This window comes from Onychostruthus taczanowskii, unplaced genomic scaffold (genome assembly GCF_017590055.1).
Source record: "Onychostruthus taczanowskii isolate IOZ18803 unplaced genomic scaffold, ASM1759005v1 scaffold16, whole genome shotgun sequence".
NCBI classification, from domain to species: Eukaryota; Metazoa; Chordata; class Aves; order Passeriformes; family Passeridae; genus Onychostruthus; species Onychostruthus taczanowskii.
This window is the reverse complement of record NW_024498795.1, coordinates 5,097,423-5,115,710: the sequence shown is the minus strand read 5'-3', so window position 1 is coordinate 5,115,710 and position 18,288 is coordinate 5,097,423. Positions and strand designations below refer to the sequence as shown.

Below are 18,288 nucleotides of genomic sequence, written 5' to 3'. Positions count from 1 at the left end.
AGCTTTTTTGGTAAAATGTTGCCTTAAATGCATATTAACAGTTGCCTTCATACCAGCAATCTTGAGTAACACACAAGTGAGAGCTGAAACAAAGAATCAGTAAATACGTGAGAGATGCCTCTTAAAATGTTGGTAGTTTAAAATTCAATACAGATGCATCCATAGATTGAGAATGTTTGGAGACTTTCTTTCATGTCAGTACTAGAGATCATAGAGATGTTATTTGTAGAGACTATTTTGGGAGAGGGGATCAAAAGAATGTTGAAATAAAATATTAAATGAAATCAGGAGGCATCTAGGAAAAATTCTGACACCTCCAACCTCAATGGTTGTCACATACCCTTCAGAGATTGAGGAAAAAAATCTGGTGCCTGATGAATGGTTTCATTTTTTAAAAATTATGAAACCTTGATTGATTGCAATGTTGGTTGTCTTCTTATGACCTAATTTACCTCTCATCTTTTCTAATTCAGATCTTAGTCAGAATTGCATAATTTACTAAGTACTGCAAATAGAGATTCAAAATAAAATTTTAGGTGGGCTAGCTATGTCTTAAAAAGAGATGGGAAAGAAAAATGTTCTTCATCAGGGACAGGGCAAGAGGACACAAGCTGTGCCAGGGGAGGTCCAGTCTGGAAGTCAGGAAGAATCTTTTTCACAGAAAGGATGATTAGGTTGTTGTGGACTCACCAACCCTGGAAGTGTCTGAGGAACAACTGGATGTGGCACTTAGCACTGAGGTCTAGGTGACAAGGTGGTGATTAGTCAAAGATTGGGCTTGATGATCTTAGCAGTCTTTTCCAGCCTTAATGATTCCATGATTCTGTGATCTGTGTGTTAATGAGTCCATGTTTACATTAACTTGTCTTCCTCAGGTCTGCATGAGATTCTTCATATGATGCCTTAATTCACCTCTGAAAATCCCCTGCATCACCATCAGTTCTCTCCCCGTCTGCATTCTCATGCTTTTTAATGTGTTTTTGTTTGAAAGGAAGTCACCAGGAGCAGTGGTTCATAACCTGTTTTTTAGCTGAACATTGGCTGAGAAAATTGTCATCTTTGTTCATTTGGGGCATTTGGGCTTTTTTAGCCATGGAAGAACACTTTGCAGAGGCCCTGACTAAATTCAAAACAATTACATGAACCACATTTATGTTCTTAAAGGGAAGTCTGTACCTACCTGGCAGTCTTGAGTTTGCCAAATAATTGCCATCACTCGACACTCAGGTGATGCTGGAGATAAAGGATAAACCCTGAGAGGTGCAGCATGTTTGTCAGAACACTGATGACAGATAATCTGTGCAGATTTTTGAGAGGTGGATGCATTGGTGGCAGGACAATGGACAACATTAATGGCACTTTGGAGCATTATTTGCTGCTTGCTCTTCAGTTCTTTCCATGGTATTGTCATGGATTGACTCTGGCACAGTGCCAGTGCCCCCATGAGAGGTGTATCCCCCAAAATGGTTGCTGTGAGATGTGACCCGGGAACAGAACAAAACAGGCTCTAACTTGGGAATGGAGGGAAAAGACAACACTTTATTAATCTACACAGACACGAAAAAAGGAAGGGGAAAACTACATACACACAACAATCCACAATAGAATACTTTCAGAACACTCCTCCTCCTCCCCCCAGTCCTCTAACATTCAAATCCCCTCTAATACATTAATTCTCAATCCAATACTCTCCTTTCACACAAGCCCCCCCCAGTCCATCAGGAGAGAGAGAAGTCTCCCTCTTTCGCCATCGGCTTCCCCCTGGAAACACAGTAGAACTTCTGTGCTTCCATGTCACACACAGCAGCTGCTCGAAGAGAAATCTGCCATGGTGACCGTCTCCCTTCCATGTCCAGTGCTCTCACCACTGTCCATGGATCCAAACTACTCCTTAGGTTTTTTAAGAATGCTTTCCGCCCAGTTCCAAGATGTGGCCGCCTCTCACCATTTGGGACTCCTGTCCCCCCCATATTCACTCCCCTGGGGCCTGGGGCTCAGGAACGGAGATTCTTCGCTGAAGGCCGAGGGTTCACCACACCCTCCCCCTCAGTCTCTGTTCCCTCTACTTCTCCTCGCGGCCTTATCATTCCTGGCGCCTGGCCAGCCGCCTCCCCCAAGGTGCAGTCTCTGCATTAACGGAAGAAACTGGCTTCACCCGTGGCTATGTAAGAGAAAAGTCCGGCCCAAAGCCACTCCAATCATCTCCTCCATCTCGGGTGCTCTATCTGCTGGCATTCTTTCCCTTACTCAAACCTTCTTCATCTTTCCCCTCCTCCATCCCTTCTCAGTTTCCAGCTGAAGAGGATCAGGGTTTTTACAGCTTCTATTGTTTCAACACTAAAAGGGGTAAAAGCACAGCCTGTCCTGGCAGCGGCTGGGGACCTTGCCCACCCCTTCTCCTCCCGACCGCTTATCCTTCTCTCTGGGGGGGGCTGCCCAAACCATCCCAGGAACTCCTCTACCTCTGCATCTCGCAGCGGCTCCGGCTTCCCTTTATCAGGCCACAGGCCTTCCCCCTCCCCCACCCAGACACAGCTGGGGGGGGGAGAGGATCCGATCTGCTCACCTGCCGGACTCCAAAGAGGAAGTCTCTCTGGGAGTGCTCTGCTTTTAACCCCTGTGTGTTCTCAGAGGCGTATCCACATCCCCAGTGGCCACACCAGGTGCCAATCTAAAATTTGGCCACTGATTGGTTTGACCATAACCTCCCAAAACTTTACTTCCGGGTCAAACCATGACAGGTATTCAGCTTTACTATTATAACTGAAGAAATTACTTTCAAGCAGGGGAAAATTGAACAAGAAAACAAAAACATTGCATGTAATTTGAGATCCCAGTTTTTTAAATGTGATCTACAGCTTGAATCCCCTTTCATGTGTTCCTCAGAAACCATACTGCTGTGAATGGTGATGCTCATCTTCCAGCTGGAGCAGGCCACATGTCCTGAGGTGTCTGTGGAAGAGACTTGGATAGTATAATCCTTCCACATCAAACGACCAAGCACGTGTCCTCTTTGGCCAAAATGGAGACTCTTGCATCTCATACTAGATGCTTTTGGTCCTGTGAAGGAGATGTGTAACAGCTTGCTGTCCTCTAACCAAAGCATGCCAAACATATGGGGAATACTTTTGGATCTGTAAGATGCGTAATAGTGGAGTTACTATGAAGGAAGAAGGGTGAGAAGAGCACAGAAGGGGTGATTGCAACAGCTCCTTTCTGGTTCACTCCTTGCTCCTGTGTAGGGGAAGAGAAGAGAGGACTTCAAGGCTGGTGCCCTCTGATGTCTTGAACTAGGCTGTTAGAGGAGACACCCCTTGATGAGTTTTGCCTGCAGTTCAGCAACCGTACTCTTATTGGTATGGCTTCACTGAAACCTGTGCTTTTAAGACAGCTTCAGAGCTGATGTTCACAGAATTCACAGGATGAATAGGTTGGAAGAGACCTTCAAGATCATTGAGTCCAACCCATGCCTTAACACCTCAACTAAACCATGGCACCAAGTGCCACATCCAGTCTTTTTTAAACTCATCCAGGGATGGTGACTCCACCACCTCCCTGAGCAGGCCATTCCAGAACTTTATCACTCAATGTTGCTCTGGTCTGAAGGCCCTTGTTAATTTTTATCATAAGTAATGCTTTAAAAGAATGATTGAGACATTTTGTGTTATGAATCTGTAGCAAATTAGTTGATGCCATTTTGGCAGCAGCCTTTTGTGCACGAATTTGGGAGAATCTGTTATCTTATTGCTACTGTTCTAGGTCTTGAAACTGTAAAGAATGACACAGCTAGTGATCTGCAATAAAATTCAGGTCAGTCTTTCCTTCTTAAGAGAAATTATTTATAAATGTCCTTGTTGCCAGGCACTTCATAACTGTATGAGTGGGAGAACCTCTGAGTGATATACCTTAATAGCAGAATTAATGATGTTTGAACTTAAGTCTGTTTGTTGAGACTTCATTAGCTTTTCAGCCGAGAAAGCGAGTGGGGGAAAATGTGCTCCGAACACATGAGTTGTGCACTGGGGCACGCCTGGAGACAAGCAGCCAGCTAAGGCCCCTATAGCACTGCTTGCTCACTATCAAACTGCTGTTGTTTCTTTCATGAGTTACATCTCTTGTGGGTTCCTTTCACCTTTTAGTTTATGTCTGTGCTGGATATCTTTCGTTGTTTTAAATTCTACGTGTGTGTGATTACCATCAGAAAAGTGTTTATGTGTGTGTATATGTACACCTTTTTTATTTTCAGGTTTCTGTAAAGTGTTTTCATGAGTGAGCATCAAACACATGAGCTGTTTTTACACGGTGATGAGTTCTTAGACAATCCTGTTTGGGAGTTGGTTTTGCTTTGATTTTGGTTTCAAACTGTCTGAAGTGGGACTGCTTGGAAGCCTGCTAACCACTACCCTGTGTTGATGACGGGTAGTCCCTGTGTTAAACTTCTTAATGTCCTGCAGCAAACTTTTTCAGTTCCTTAGAACAAGAGGATCTTCTTACAAGTGTGAAACACAATGCTGTGTATTACAGTACTTGATTTTTTTTTTGCAGAAGAGCCCCCTTTTAATGAGAGTGAATTCCTAGCGCTAAGAGGCAAAAATCATGTTTTAGTGTTTTTACTACTTGGCATGTCCTCAGACAATTTGTTTGTTGTGCTGGATCATCACGGGGTCTGTTAGATCATCTAATTGAAAAAAAGGGAGTTTGTAGTCCTGGAACATCTCCAGAAGTTGTTTGTTTCACAGCCAAGTCCCTCCTATGCTCTAACTCTGAGGTCATCTCCATAAGTCATGTTTATTATGTTTAATTTATTTCCCTATTGCACATTTGGAATATAAAAATTTGTAATGAAATATATGACATAAAGTGCATTTTAAAAATAACAATGTAAATATGTCTCTAAGGTTGACCACATGGCCTTCAGCTTTAGGTTGAAGGTTACTCATCGGTACTTCAACTGACATGTCCTGATTATCATTGCTTCTAAGATATAGATAAGGTACTGAACAATGGAGAGCGTTTTTTTAAATGAATATATACTTGTTTGTGGCGGGGAAAAATGAACATGCTTAGCTTTCCATGTTTTCACATCTGATTTTTCAGGAACAGTAGATACCTTACAACATGTTCTATTAACATCAGTCCTGCACAGTTTATACCTTTGTTTCTGATCACAATGTCCCAGGTTCTTCCCTCACCAGCTTTAATCAAGTTTTTCTTGAAAAGTATATTTGAGGGTAGGGTGTGTCTGTTTTTTTTGTTGTTCAAGATCATTCAAAACCTAATCTGCTGCTTAAAAGAGGCACTTAGAAATGGAGTGGGACTTCAGAATTTTATATACTGATCTGTGAGTAGGATTTTTCCAGGAAACAGGAGTCTTACTGCTTCTTTTGAGAGAGATTTTTATGCCCTGTAAATCAGGAAGGAGAGTTTCAAAGGGCTAGCTCCTATCTTTATGTAATTATATATTCAGTGCAGTCTTCTGAAATGTGTATCATCTGTATCAAAAAGGAAAAGAGACTGCTGCTGATAGCTCTTATAAGCATGAAAAGTCAGAGGGAGGGGGATTTAAAGTTTATATCATTCTTTTATGATGGTTGTGGGTTCTCACACAACTTTTTGAAATCATATGTATGATTTCCTGCAAAACTGATACTGCATTGATTGTTGCAGTGGATGGAAGGTACTGAAGAGGCCCCAGACAAGGGAGTACAGAGCAGAGGGGTGGTTTGGAGGGAGCAAGGGGGAAGAAATAAATTTATCAAAGAAGGCATCTATAAGAATTAGAGAATGTAATAATTCATAAAATGATAGGTTAGTCCTGACAATTAGACTTGGAAAGCAAGTAAAGAAGATCAGGGCACAGAAAGCAAAGGAAGGTGATAGTGCTTAATGCAGTTACTTCCTATTCTAAAGATAGCTATCTCGATAAAAATGTCAGTGGTATGACAGAGTCATTGTAGACCAGGATGTATTCGGTTTGCTGCAGCTGCCTGACCTTGTCTAGCTGTTGTCTGAAATGAAACAAGCTGTGTTCCTATCAGCACTTTCTCTGGGTGTCTGTGGAAAGTTATATGAACCCCCACTGGTGTCTGCGTAGGTTTTTTGAGCTATGGCACTGAATCTTGTTTGCTGCAGATTTTTCAAGCACAAAGGAAAATTGTTCTGTGTGCCCAGCTCTGCCATGCCTCTCAAAACACCTGAAATAATTCTTATTTGGGCTGTCTGACCTGTCAGGAGCTAAAGATTAAAACTGGCATGCAGCCCATGGAGGGAACAGCTTCTTCATGTAGCTCATCTAATCACTGGCTTCTCATTTTGCAGTGTAACCAGTCTTGCTCAACATAGGCTGACTTTGAGTAGCTTGAACCTAAGTCTTCTGGCATTTTTATGTGGAAAATACAGATCTTTCTTCTCTTGCCACATCTTCCCCCCAGAAAGGGAGTATCAAAGAGCGAGGTCCACCTTGCACACTGAAACTGTATGACAAAACCCATGGCATTTGCAGGTGGATTCCAATAACTTGAACATATTAGCAGATTGTGCAAACTTTCATGTTGGAAAGTGGTGTGTTATCATAACACACCTATCCTTGATTTAAAGGTCTGTCTGTATTCTGTCTCTCAGGATTTTTGAGGACATGGTTGCTTGCTTCATAAATGGGTTGATATGGACAGCTCTTTAATACAAGTTGTGGAAGTTGGCGTCAATAGTGAAGAAGAGCTCAAAAATAAAAGTACCAAAAAGTGCAGCACAAGTAGGGGTATACCTGCAGAATGATGGCTAAATTTCATAATGTCCATTATAACTTCATTGCAGCACTCTACTGTGATCCTTTTAAAGTTTCAAGCGGGTGTTTATCTAAACCAGTTTAATTTAGGCATAGGCATGATCTTGTTCACTTTATAGAAATATGTACAGATTTTGAGTATTCCCTATCTTGTATTTTGACAAAAGGTTTGGTCATTTGGAGAAAAAAATTCTGAAGTAAAGCAGTCTTTATAGGCCTTGGATCTCAAGGCAGTTTCATCAGACTCCACAGAAACTCAGCCAGTAAAGGTGAACACTCTGTCTGCATTTGGATGGTGAGGAGCCCATAAAAAAGTTGATGAATTGGATTATATCACTGACTTTAAATGGAGAGGTAACTTATACCAAGAAACACAAAAATGTTGTGTATGTACATAGCATACCTTTTACCTTAGGCTTTTAGTTACATGATTTTACATGGAGAAGAGGGAAGCTCTGATATATTTTAAGGCTTGCCTCAGTGGGATGATAGGTAAATGTTAATTTTCATATGTACTAGCATCAGTACACATAAGACATTTCATTCAAATTGTCCTAGCTTGCAGTTGTGGTAGAATTTAGAGGGGGAGGAATTTGAAATACAAAAAAAATAATGCAAAGGATAATGTATTGTCACAATCCCTGTAGTGAACAGATACAGAGTAATTTACAGTTGAAGCATTTTTTTCCATCTTCAAGAAGCATCACAGAAGTTGGAGTTGTTTTCATGACACGTTGAAGATATTAATTGCTTGGTCATATGGATTTTCTCATTGCTTGAGGTCATTGGATGCCTTATGGACTAAACTGTGCAACACTGTATTAAAAGAACTATTCCTTTTAAGTGAAGAAAAGCATTAAAATGTATTAGCATTAATTCTTAAGAAAAAAAGTTTTATTCACTAATGCTACTAAAAATGATTAATCATCAGCAGAGTTGTTAAACTGCATGCAAAAGCTCTGTCACTTGCTGGTCACCAGCAAAGTTGACTGGTCATCAGCTCTGCACCTTTACTTTCCAAATTATTTACACATCAATGAGAATTCACTAATTTTGGCTTGCTGCCACACAATGCAGTTGCTCAGCTGTATTTCCTGCTAGTAACCTTTACTTCCATTTCACAGTGATTTCTCGGCACTGATTGTTATATCTCTAGATGAACTTTAGAGATATAACAAATCTCTGTATTCACCTTGAATCCATTTATAGTTTGGGAAGAAAAAAAGGCATTTCAAGGGAGGGATTGATCAGATAATAATCTAATATTTTTTTGTATTTAGATTTTAAACATCTGTGTTAGAATGATTTTAGTTGTGGCATTGCACCCCACATTTGGGGAATCTTATCTTACTATAAGATTCAGCCCTTTGTGCTGCAGTTGCTTGAAATTGTTAGTGATTATAGCGTTTTGCATAATGTGCAGAGGTTTAACTCTTAGCGGATGTAACAACATGTCTTCACTGTGCATGATTATAGCAAATTTTCTGTGTGGCACATAGCAGAATTTTCCCTGCTTATCATTGATCTGTTAACCCCAAAATGTTCAAGTGAACAGATTCCAAGCATAAACTTGGAATATGTGACAAAAATATTTAAATCTGCAGTCAGGGTTTTCATGTGCCGGGTAAATAAAAAATTAAATTTAAAAAAATCACCATAGCATACACTTGGAATAGAGGAAGCTGTAAAAAAAACCCACATTATTTTTGTATTGTATATGGATAATATGGCATTGGTTTGTTTAGTTTACACGTAATCCAAATACTTCCAGAGTATTTTTCAGTATAAAGTGTGGTACAATTACACTTTGTAAGTTACCATCATGGTTTCAATAACAGTTAGAACAATCATCTGCTAAGATTTAGTTCTTAAAATCTGATTGCATAACTAAAAAAACCCCACCTTAATAGTTACATAGTGTTTGTATTTTTTTGTCTGTTGATATTTTGAATTTTTGAAGTGCAGTCTATCCATTCAGTATTTTCCAGAAAGGCAAAGAATCATACAATGGTTTAGGCTGGAAGGGACCTTAATGACCATCTAGTTCTAACCCCCATGCCAAGGGCAGGGACACTAGACCAGGTTGTTCATGGCTCCATACACATTCAACAAGTTCATGGCAACAACATGCCGTGAATTGTCCATTGTATACTAACACTAATTCAGGATTCCATAGGCAGTTGAAATTACTAAGAAACACAGATTTTGGCAGTACTGGAAGTATTTTACCACAGCACCGGTTTTTTGTTAATCTTTGGCCGCGTTCTCTGTGCAGTTAACAGAAGACAGCCACTGGCTCATGCTGCAAATCACATAAAATTTCAGAGATAGCATAGGGAAAGTATCCAAGTTAAACTGGAAAGTGTAGGCACTTGACTCAGTGACATCTTTTTCTCTTTTCAATTTACCTTCTTGCAGGTCATACAGAGAAATAATCTGACGGTTCTGAGAGCTGTAAATAGCGGAGAAGGTAACTGGGGCTGGGGAAGCAGTATGGTAAAGGCATGAAGGGAGCCTAAGGAGATTCACAGATTAGCAGCAGGCTATTGTTTGCTGACACAATAGAAGGAACAGGTTCCAAAAGGTGTATGGATGCCTGCCATCTTCTGCCTCCTTTCCCTCTGCTGGATTGGACTTGCACAGCAGAAACAGCAGCTCACCATGATAAAGTGGAAGCATGATGAAAGGGATGCCCAGGTGCCCTCTCTCCCCTGAGACAGTTGCACTACTCTCTGAGCTGGAATTGGGTGATGTTTTCTCCAGTCATGCTCTTACCAGATCCAGGCTCTTTTGGCAGCTTGAAACTGATTTCTTTTTCGGTCTCATTTACACATGGCTTGCAGCATCTCAAGCCAGAATTATTAAATTAGGTGAAACAGTTCAGTTTGGAATATATTAAATCTTTTTTTCTAGACATGGGAAAGTTCTCTTGTACTTCTCTGGAAAGCAGCAACATGCCTTTTGATTTCTGTAAGGCAAAACCAGTGGTCCTGACTCACAGTTGTGGATACTACGTTGCCTGCAACAGCCCTTTGCAGTGCTCCTGCTGTAGTAGGAAGCTGCAGCCCTTGTGCCCATGATGGCAAAGCAAGCCATGGTGTGCTGTCTGCTTCACCTGGTCATCACAGGCAAACACAGTGATCCAGGTCTGATAAATCCTGCTCCTCCTAGTCTCTGATACTGGCCATCCAGTTTAACCTTCTTCATCCCTTTTCTGTGTACCTTTGCCAATTTGTGTTCCTTTAACTTCAAGGGAGGCGACCAGTGTTGATCATCTTTTCCACAAATTCCTATAATGTTAATATTTTTCTCTTTGTGAGGAATACCTTGTTTGATATATTCTGGGCCTCCAATTTGGCGAGGTGGGGAGGGCATATCCTTGTTTAGTTTTGATTTGTTTTCATGGTCACTCTGACAGCTCATGGTCATTATGAGATGAAATATTTTGAGAAATTACGCTTTCAGAGGGGAGGACTCTATGACACATGCAGAAGAGCTGCATCTGAGATGAATATACAACTCGTATTTAGGCATTTGCTATTTTTTTCATAGTTTCTGTACCCTCAATAAAATTATATAAAAATAATTACATTGCATAAACTTCTGTCATGCACTCTGTGCCTTTTACAGATACAAACCTTGAATCTTTCTGAACGTACAGCTGCCCTAACACATTGTAAATTATTGCATGGACCACAAGCATGTGAATGGTACTGAGGAGTTTTAACCTAGCTTAATGTAAGTCATTTGCATGTTCAGACAGAGCATCCTTGTGTGCTTCTTCCAAGCTCTCCTCTTTGTATACAGTGTTACAGTGGCATGTATTTCTGATAAATATTTTCCATGGTTAGCCTTTTTAATAGCTGGTTTTCCCTACATCGGCAAGCAGCACCCTGTGCTGTCTAAAGGTTAAGAACAGATTTGTCAATGAAAATTTATAGTGCTTGATTTTATTTAAATCAAGTGATCTCAATTAGTGTCCATGTAAAAGAACTATGTAATAGAATACAATAGTCATAATGTATCTAATGATCCTTAAGTGGCAGATTATGATCATGTCTTTATTAGTGGTAGTAATTGTGGTGACAGTGTTGCTGACAGGTTAAACCATTTCTTACGACAATAGCTTTTGTGCTGTTGCATGGGGATCAGAAATGCAGTTCCTGAAGATTTGCATACTGTGAAGAATAGGCTGCAAAGACATGGAAGCATAATCTTGTCATTGTGTTTAGTGATGTGGGTGGCAGATTGTGTGTAGCTGATTCTGAGCAGGAAGAGTCTGCATATGGGTAGGTTTAAAGCTCTTTAAATGTTTTAGGATTGGTAGGCAAATTGGTTGACGATGTAAGTGTTGTTGTAAGTTGTTAAATATTCCAAGCAGCTATAAGCTTTCTAAAACCTTCTCAATGTTTTAAAACATACAGTGCAGTGTCTGAGACGCTGCATTAGCTGAAATTGCTGGATGAAACCCCTTTTGCACTTGTGCTATTCCTAACCTCAGACAGTGCTGTGGTAGTTCTGCATTGCATTGTGCTGCATCACTGGGGCATTAGGATTTAAAATTTTAAGGAGGTTGCGAGGCATCAAGCTAGAATGGGTCTTCTTAAAAAACAAACAAACCAACAAACCAGAAAACTCCAAACCAAAAAACAACCAAAACCAAGCCTGCAATTATGCTTGTTGTACAGAAACGTGGCACCATTTTTAATAAGTCTGAAACTTTAAACCCAGAGAAAATGTTACCATAGTTTAGGAAATTTTCTCATATTGTGTGTTTTTATTGTAAAAACAAACTATTTCTTTCCCAAAGTATGTGAGAAAATACTGATCCCTCAGTAACTTATTAAATGGCTTGTTCCAAAATGTCTGCAACTTCTGTGGACTTTTCAACCTTTCCCCCTTCTCCTTCGTGCACCAATGCTTTTGTCACCTTTCACCCCAAGTGAAATGATCCTGTGAGAAATATTTGTTCCAAAGAATATAATCCATGTTATACAAGCAGCCCAGTAGATGCTGGAAAAAACTTCTGGGTTTTAGTAAAAATAAGACCAGTAAAATCATATGGGTTTGAATTTCATTAACTCATTCTATCAGAATAGTATTTGAGACTAGCAGTGAATAAAGTGAGTAAGTAAACAGTAGAAAAAGAGAAAAAAATATACTTACTTTCCAGGACATTATCACGCTTTAAGATCGTATGTACCCCTCTGCCACATAGGTATGCAGATGCAATAGTCTACGTCTATATAAGTGATGTATCTGCTTAGTCTTCATATTGACCATTTTCTCTATCCAGAGAAATAAATAAATTCATGTCATGAAAGCCTAAAGTTTAATTGTAACATAAACCTTGTTGTGGAAAGGACCACGTGGGTCAACAAGCCATGTCTCTTCGCTGATGAGCAAATATGTGAGAGCTATTTAATCCAGAGATCATCAGCTTTGTACAAATATACCCTAGAAATACGTATAGGAAACATAAGATCTAACATCACAAAAGGCCAAGCAGAACATGACTCAATAGGTATTTGTTACAAGCAGATGTATAGTTTAAAAAATTAGGTGCATAAGGAGAAAAATACTGGGTTGTTGTTTATTCAGTAAGTTTTGATATTTTTTCTGGATTTGCTAGTCATGCAGTCAAGCAAAAGCTGTATTTCTGTGGTAAATATTATTTATGTAAATCAGGTTGCGAGTGCATGAGGCTACCAACTTACTGGGAACATTGTTTCCTGAAGCGAATTTTTAATGATTGCTCTAGTGTGTAATTGCATGTTGGGATCCTTAAACAGGGTTAAGAACCAGTTACAGAATTCCTCACTCCATGCTAAGGTAGTTGTATGCAGTGATTTTCTATATTTGTCAGAATTTTCTGTTGAGAGATACCACTAAGCATTCAGGCACTCACAGGAATTAGAGCATAACTTTTTAAATATGTACTTCCTTGGTTTTTTTTGAAAATCAACAATTTCTTGGGGTAGCTAAAACTTAATTTCTTGAGCAGAAAAGTTAAAACAACTGAGAAGAAACTAAAAAGTATCTCTAAGTTCATATCAAGATACATGGGTAATACAAGGAGATCACAGGTCAGATGTGTTTGGGGTCAATGTAGAGAAAATCTAGCTCAGCAAAATGTTGTCTAAAGACCAGGAGTGGAGGCAGGCATGCTATGACTGTGAGAGTCCTGCTCGGAGGTGTGCCTTGGAGTTAAAGGTGAGGTTAAGGCACATAACACGGATATTCAGTGTCTCACAAGTTAGTTTTCCTTCCAGCTCTTTGTTCCTGTCCAGCTAGTGAGATCATGATAGTTGACCTGAGCATTTATTATTAAATGCAAAATTTTACGTGACATACAAAAGCTTTTACAAACTGCAGACAGATGATTTGGCTTTGCTGTTATAGCTGTGCAAGATGTTAGTCAGCATGTTGCAGAGAATCCTGGACATGTCTCCTGTATAAGTTTTATTCCTTTTCTGAAAGTGGTACCTTCAGCTATAATTCTAGCTGACTTCTGTATTGATTAATTCACTTCTAAATTAGGGCAATATTAGCATGTTTTGCCTGGCTTTAATCTGTTTAATCCTAATTACTCCCCTAAACAACTGTTTAGAACTAATTTTCCGCTGCCTTAAAATGGGAATGCATTACTTTGTTTGCGGGGGGAGCGGGGGGAGGGAAAGTTGGGGAAGTGCCCTTGGTGTGTCCAGCCAAGTGAAATTCTTCATAAACTGGGATACTGACAGAAAGTCAAATGCCAAAAACGTAACATATCCTATAATACCGTTGTCTTTGATGTCATCAAAAACATATCCCTTTTGCGTATTGCAAATGCATCTGTGTCATTTTGTTTAACAATGTTATTTCATCGTAATATGTAAGAATATTTAAACCACAGGAGATTGCTTAGTCTTTTAAATGCTATTAGGATGTTGCTGGATTTATGTTAGTTTCAATCAGCTGCTTCTGCCTCTGGTACCAACAGATGGACCTGTGTGGAATGATGCCATGGGAGTCTCTCTTCACAGATAAGGAAATTCTAGTCAGTAAACACCAAAATTATTTTACCAGTAAAGGTCTTAAAGGGAGGCCCTGAGCTGATGGCATGGCCATAGCAAAAGTTCCCTGTTCATTCTGCTTTCTTTGGGACATGGATGAGGAATAACTAGCTTGGATGAGGAATAACTAGCTTGAATGAAAGAGGATTGTCTTCTTTCTTTAGTGTAATCATACAGCAAATCTGCTTTTCACCTGATGCTTTTCTACACAGGCTTCCCAAGGAGCATGTGGCTCCTGCTAGACCTAATCCTCCGCTTTACAAATGCTTTCTCAGGGCTAAAGGCTATCATTGTCATTTCTGTGGTCTGCTGCCTACAGTTTTTCTGTGAAAAACTCTTCTTTTTCTTCAGACTATTATCCTAAGCCCACGGCCTTCTACTCCATCACATCACCTGCTTTCTCCCTTTTGCTGCTTTCTCCCTTTTGCTCCCTGTGCTGCACAAAGATGGGAGAGGAGTGGGCACAGAGGTAGGTTTGTCAGGTGAGTTACACAGTGGCAACTGCCAAGTAAAGGAGTATGGCTTGGGAAACAACCGTGTCAAGGAGCCAAGGACCTACTCAGAGCTTTGCCAGGCCCTTCAGCATTGCCAGACCCTCTTCTGCATCAGTGAATTTGTCCTTAATCAATGGACATGAAGGCAATTCGGGATCAGGTCCACAGTCACTGTGTAAATGCATACCTCATCTTTTCTGGCATGTCTCCCATCCTGCTTCTTAAAACAGATGAGCCCCTCTCAAAAAATTGTAATGACTTTTTTGAGGTCGTGGGTTTAAATGAAAGAATAAAGGTTAGATTTGGTTTTGAGCGTGATATTCACTTCTCTGCAAAGTACGTGTAGGTTTTTTCCTAAACCCCTAGTCAGTATTTTTAACACGGTTAAAGTCATAATTTTTTTTCGTTCCTGGTTCACATATCGTATAAAACTCCAAATGTAGCCTTCCATGCAGTGTGTACTTTTGTGTTAATATTTGACATCTACAGAGAGAGAAACTTACCAGTAATTTATTACTAGAGAGAAAGAATTATTTTGCTTGCATGCCTATGCAGTTACAATTAATTTTTATCTTTTTTTTCCTCCCGAGTTTGATGCTGAGGTGGAGTAAAAACTCAGCCACTCGTGAGTTGCAGCAGAAAAGCTACATGAAAATGAGAGGTCATTGAGGAGAAGCAGAGATCAGGGCACCAGTGTTACTCACCTAGTACGGTGCCCATGCTTGAGGACAGTGTCAGCAGAGAGTTCAGAGATCCCTGTGAAAGTTGGGGCAGGAAGACTGACAAGGCAGAAGAATCTCTTTACCAGTGGCTTAGGTCCCTCCTATGCTTTCGATTACCTCCATCTTTCCATTTGCTCTTTTTTTTAACATGGAACCAAAGCCGCAAAGGAGGCCGTGTAAAGGGAAGATGGGCTTTAAATGATCTGCAGGGTTGCTGTACAGAAACTTTCTCCACTTTTACCTAGTGTTTGCAAGAAAAAGCTCTGCATCAGTCCTGTTCTGGATTGGAGGGGCAACCAGAGCAGGTCTCTAGCTGCATCTGTAGGACCTCCACATTAATTCTTACTGGGGTTTTGTCCCTTCTTACTCCAAGCAGAACAGGCACAAGAAACGAGACTGACTTTGTGGCAGGGGTGGCCACCCAGTGTGGCTTCAGTTGGGTTGTCAATCCTCCTCCATACAAGAATATAAACGTGGCCTCAAGCAAGCAGCTTGTGCTCCCCAGCATTCAGCCTGAGGCTCACAAACACTGCATCCTGAGGTGGGAACTCAAAGAGGAAAGCAGGAAGTAAAGGTGTCTCCAGTTTCCCTCCAGGAGGGTTTATGCTGTATTATCTGGTTTTATGATGGGATAGCACCAAATTTAGCACAAAAGTAGAAGGCAAATCTCGTTTTTTCACACACATATTCACTCCATGTGTACTTATATTTATAAATATGTGCATATATAAATGTGCATATATAAATATATGTATATATGCATATGTTGCCTGATATGAAGGGGCAGAAGCAATGTGAAATAACTCATTTTTCAGGAACTCAAAGAGGATCCCACACTGATTGCCTCAGAAGAGAGGGGAGGACCAGGAAGAGTCTTCTCTCCTTGGTCTAGATTTTGTTTTTATTCCTGTGTAAAATTTGTACTGGAAGTTGTTTGGTGAAGCAGCACCGCTGCAACGTTTTATAGAGTTTTAGATTTACCTGTGTGCAGAGGAGACATATTCATATATGATAGCTATGGTTTCTCTCTGGGAAAAAAAAAAAAAGAGCTGTGTCCAAAGGGGGTGAAAATTTCTCTGTTGTTTATTATTGCTTCTAGGATTTTGTAATTCACTTATGTTGGGATAAGTACTGTGTTTGGGAAGAGCAAAGGGAGGGTTGGGAATATAATTACAGCTAGAAGTTCTTTCTGGGCACAGGTTGCTTGTGCATATCATTCTTGAACTGTGTGATCTTTTCTCAGGAGAAAGAGACCCAAAAGGGTCATGGGGTTTTTCGAGGGGGAGAAAGGAAATGAGAAACACTTTCCCTCTTTTGGAGAAAGGTAAAAGCAGGATATACCAGGATCCTGTAACATTCTGTTTATTGGCACTGAGCCGTTACAAAACTGGGAACAAGTGTGCACCAAAAATCCCAGTGTTAGTAGATGAAAGAGGAAAACTGCTGGGGAGAGGAGGGGAAGAAACAAGGCAGATTCCTGCAGACTGACTGACACTAGCCACGTTTGGGACTTAGGTCTCAAACTGAGGTATTTACACAGGTAATGAATATGGCTACACACATCTTGTGCATCATAAATTACAGCTTCTGTCACTGAAGGACTATGAAAATTCAGACCCAGTTAGTGATTTCTAACCAAGCCATTCAGTTTTGGGCTCTCATAGTGCTGTGGCAGGGAGCAAACATGACTGCTCTTCACAAAAGCTATTCATCATATATCCTGTGTCTGACAGCCTCCAAAAACAGCAGTCACCCTGAACTGTGCTTCCAAACCTATCTGTATCTGAGGTGCTTTTTGTCTCTCCAGACAGAAAAAAATGTCAATAGGAAAAAAAAGTTGTCTGTCCTAAAAAAAAGCAGCTTAGTAACACTTTAAAAATGCATATTTTGACTTGGCAGATGCTGTCAATCCTGTAGTGTGTTACCCCAGCTCCCCCCCACCTATGTAAGACGGAAGATGAAATCAGCTTCCAGAGTCAAGATCAAGCAGTACCATAAAACCACATATCTGGCATTTGAATTTCATGGTCTCCTGAAAACTCCGCATACCCAACCACAGGTGGAGCAGTACCTGTTCATTTTCTGGGTCCTGCCCTTTTCACCTTCCTCTGATGTGTCCTCAAATTAGACAGTACCAGTTTCTCTTCCTTGATTCAGCGTTTCCCACCTGAGTGAGGGAGCCATTGAAAAAAACAAAAAACAACTAAACTAAATCCTTCTGCTTGTAAAATCTAGTTTCTTTTTGCTACGTACTTTTCAAGACAGATTAAAATACTATTTTGTTTGATTGAAGTTGATGGCAATCTCTCTTTGATTTTAGTTGGGACCAGGATTTTGCACACGTACGTATCTATCAAAATATTAATTTTTCAGTAAGCCATCTTTGAAAGTATGGGGGACTATTTGGAGATAAAAGCTGAAAGTATTTGGGGACTGCAGAGTAACATCCATTCTTTTTCTAGTGTTCTTGTGTCCCAATGTGTCCAGCATCACGTCTGAGCAGTGCAGGTGGTTTCTGTGCAGGGGGAGTTTAGGACGAGCCAGGTGCTGTACTGCTGTTTTTGCACTGAGGTGCCAGTTTGCAAGGCAAGAGATTTGAAGCAAAAAGGAATACCTATAGGGTTGTCTAGCTTGAAGTTTCATTTCAGGATCTAAAATGGAGGCAAATGAAGGAACAGAGATACGGTTTCTTGTCGACATTTGTTGTTGTAGTGATATTAGACATGCATATTATCATGTTCGGATTGAACATTATCATGAGCTGTTTGGATAGCTTCATTTTCTGGTTCAGCAGATGCAGTTTGGAATATTCAAAGGGAAAAAACAGCCCATGTGCTGCCGTGACTGCTTGTGTGGAAAGGGACATTTTGTGGGTTAAGAAGTCGAGGCAGGGTGTTTGTGCATAGGCGTGCTCTGTGTGTCGGGGTTCACGCGGGCAGACCCCGGCCGCTCCCACACGCTGGTGCCAGGGGCTGGCTCCCGGCGCTGCTCCCGCAGGTCAGTCACGATGGCAGCCATCACCTGTGCCAGCCTGGGCACCCGGGAGTGCCAACCCTCGCCCTGGCAGCAGCCAGGCTCTTCCAGTACCGCCGAGGAGCGCGGGGAAAGGTGGGGAAAAGCCCCCCCGGGTCCCCGAGCGCCGCGTCCCGCAGCTCCCTGCCCCTGCGGCAGGCCGCGGGCGGGGGTCCGGAGGCCGCAGCTCCCGCGGCGGCGGTGCCAGCTCCGGGTTTTGG

At 41.0% G+C, this 18,288-nt stretch overlaps 1 protein-coding gene across 1 annotated transcript in view; it reads left to right on the top strand.

Annotated features, from left to right (window-relative positions):
• Positions 1–18,288, top strand: part of GNAL (G protein subunit alpha L) — a 184,272-nt gene that overhangs the window by 49,716 nt on the left and 116,268 nt on the right. The window lies entirely within an intron of this gene.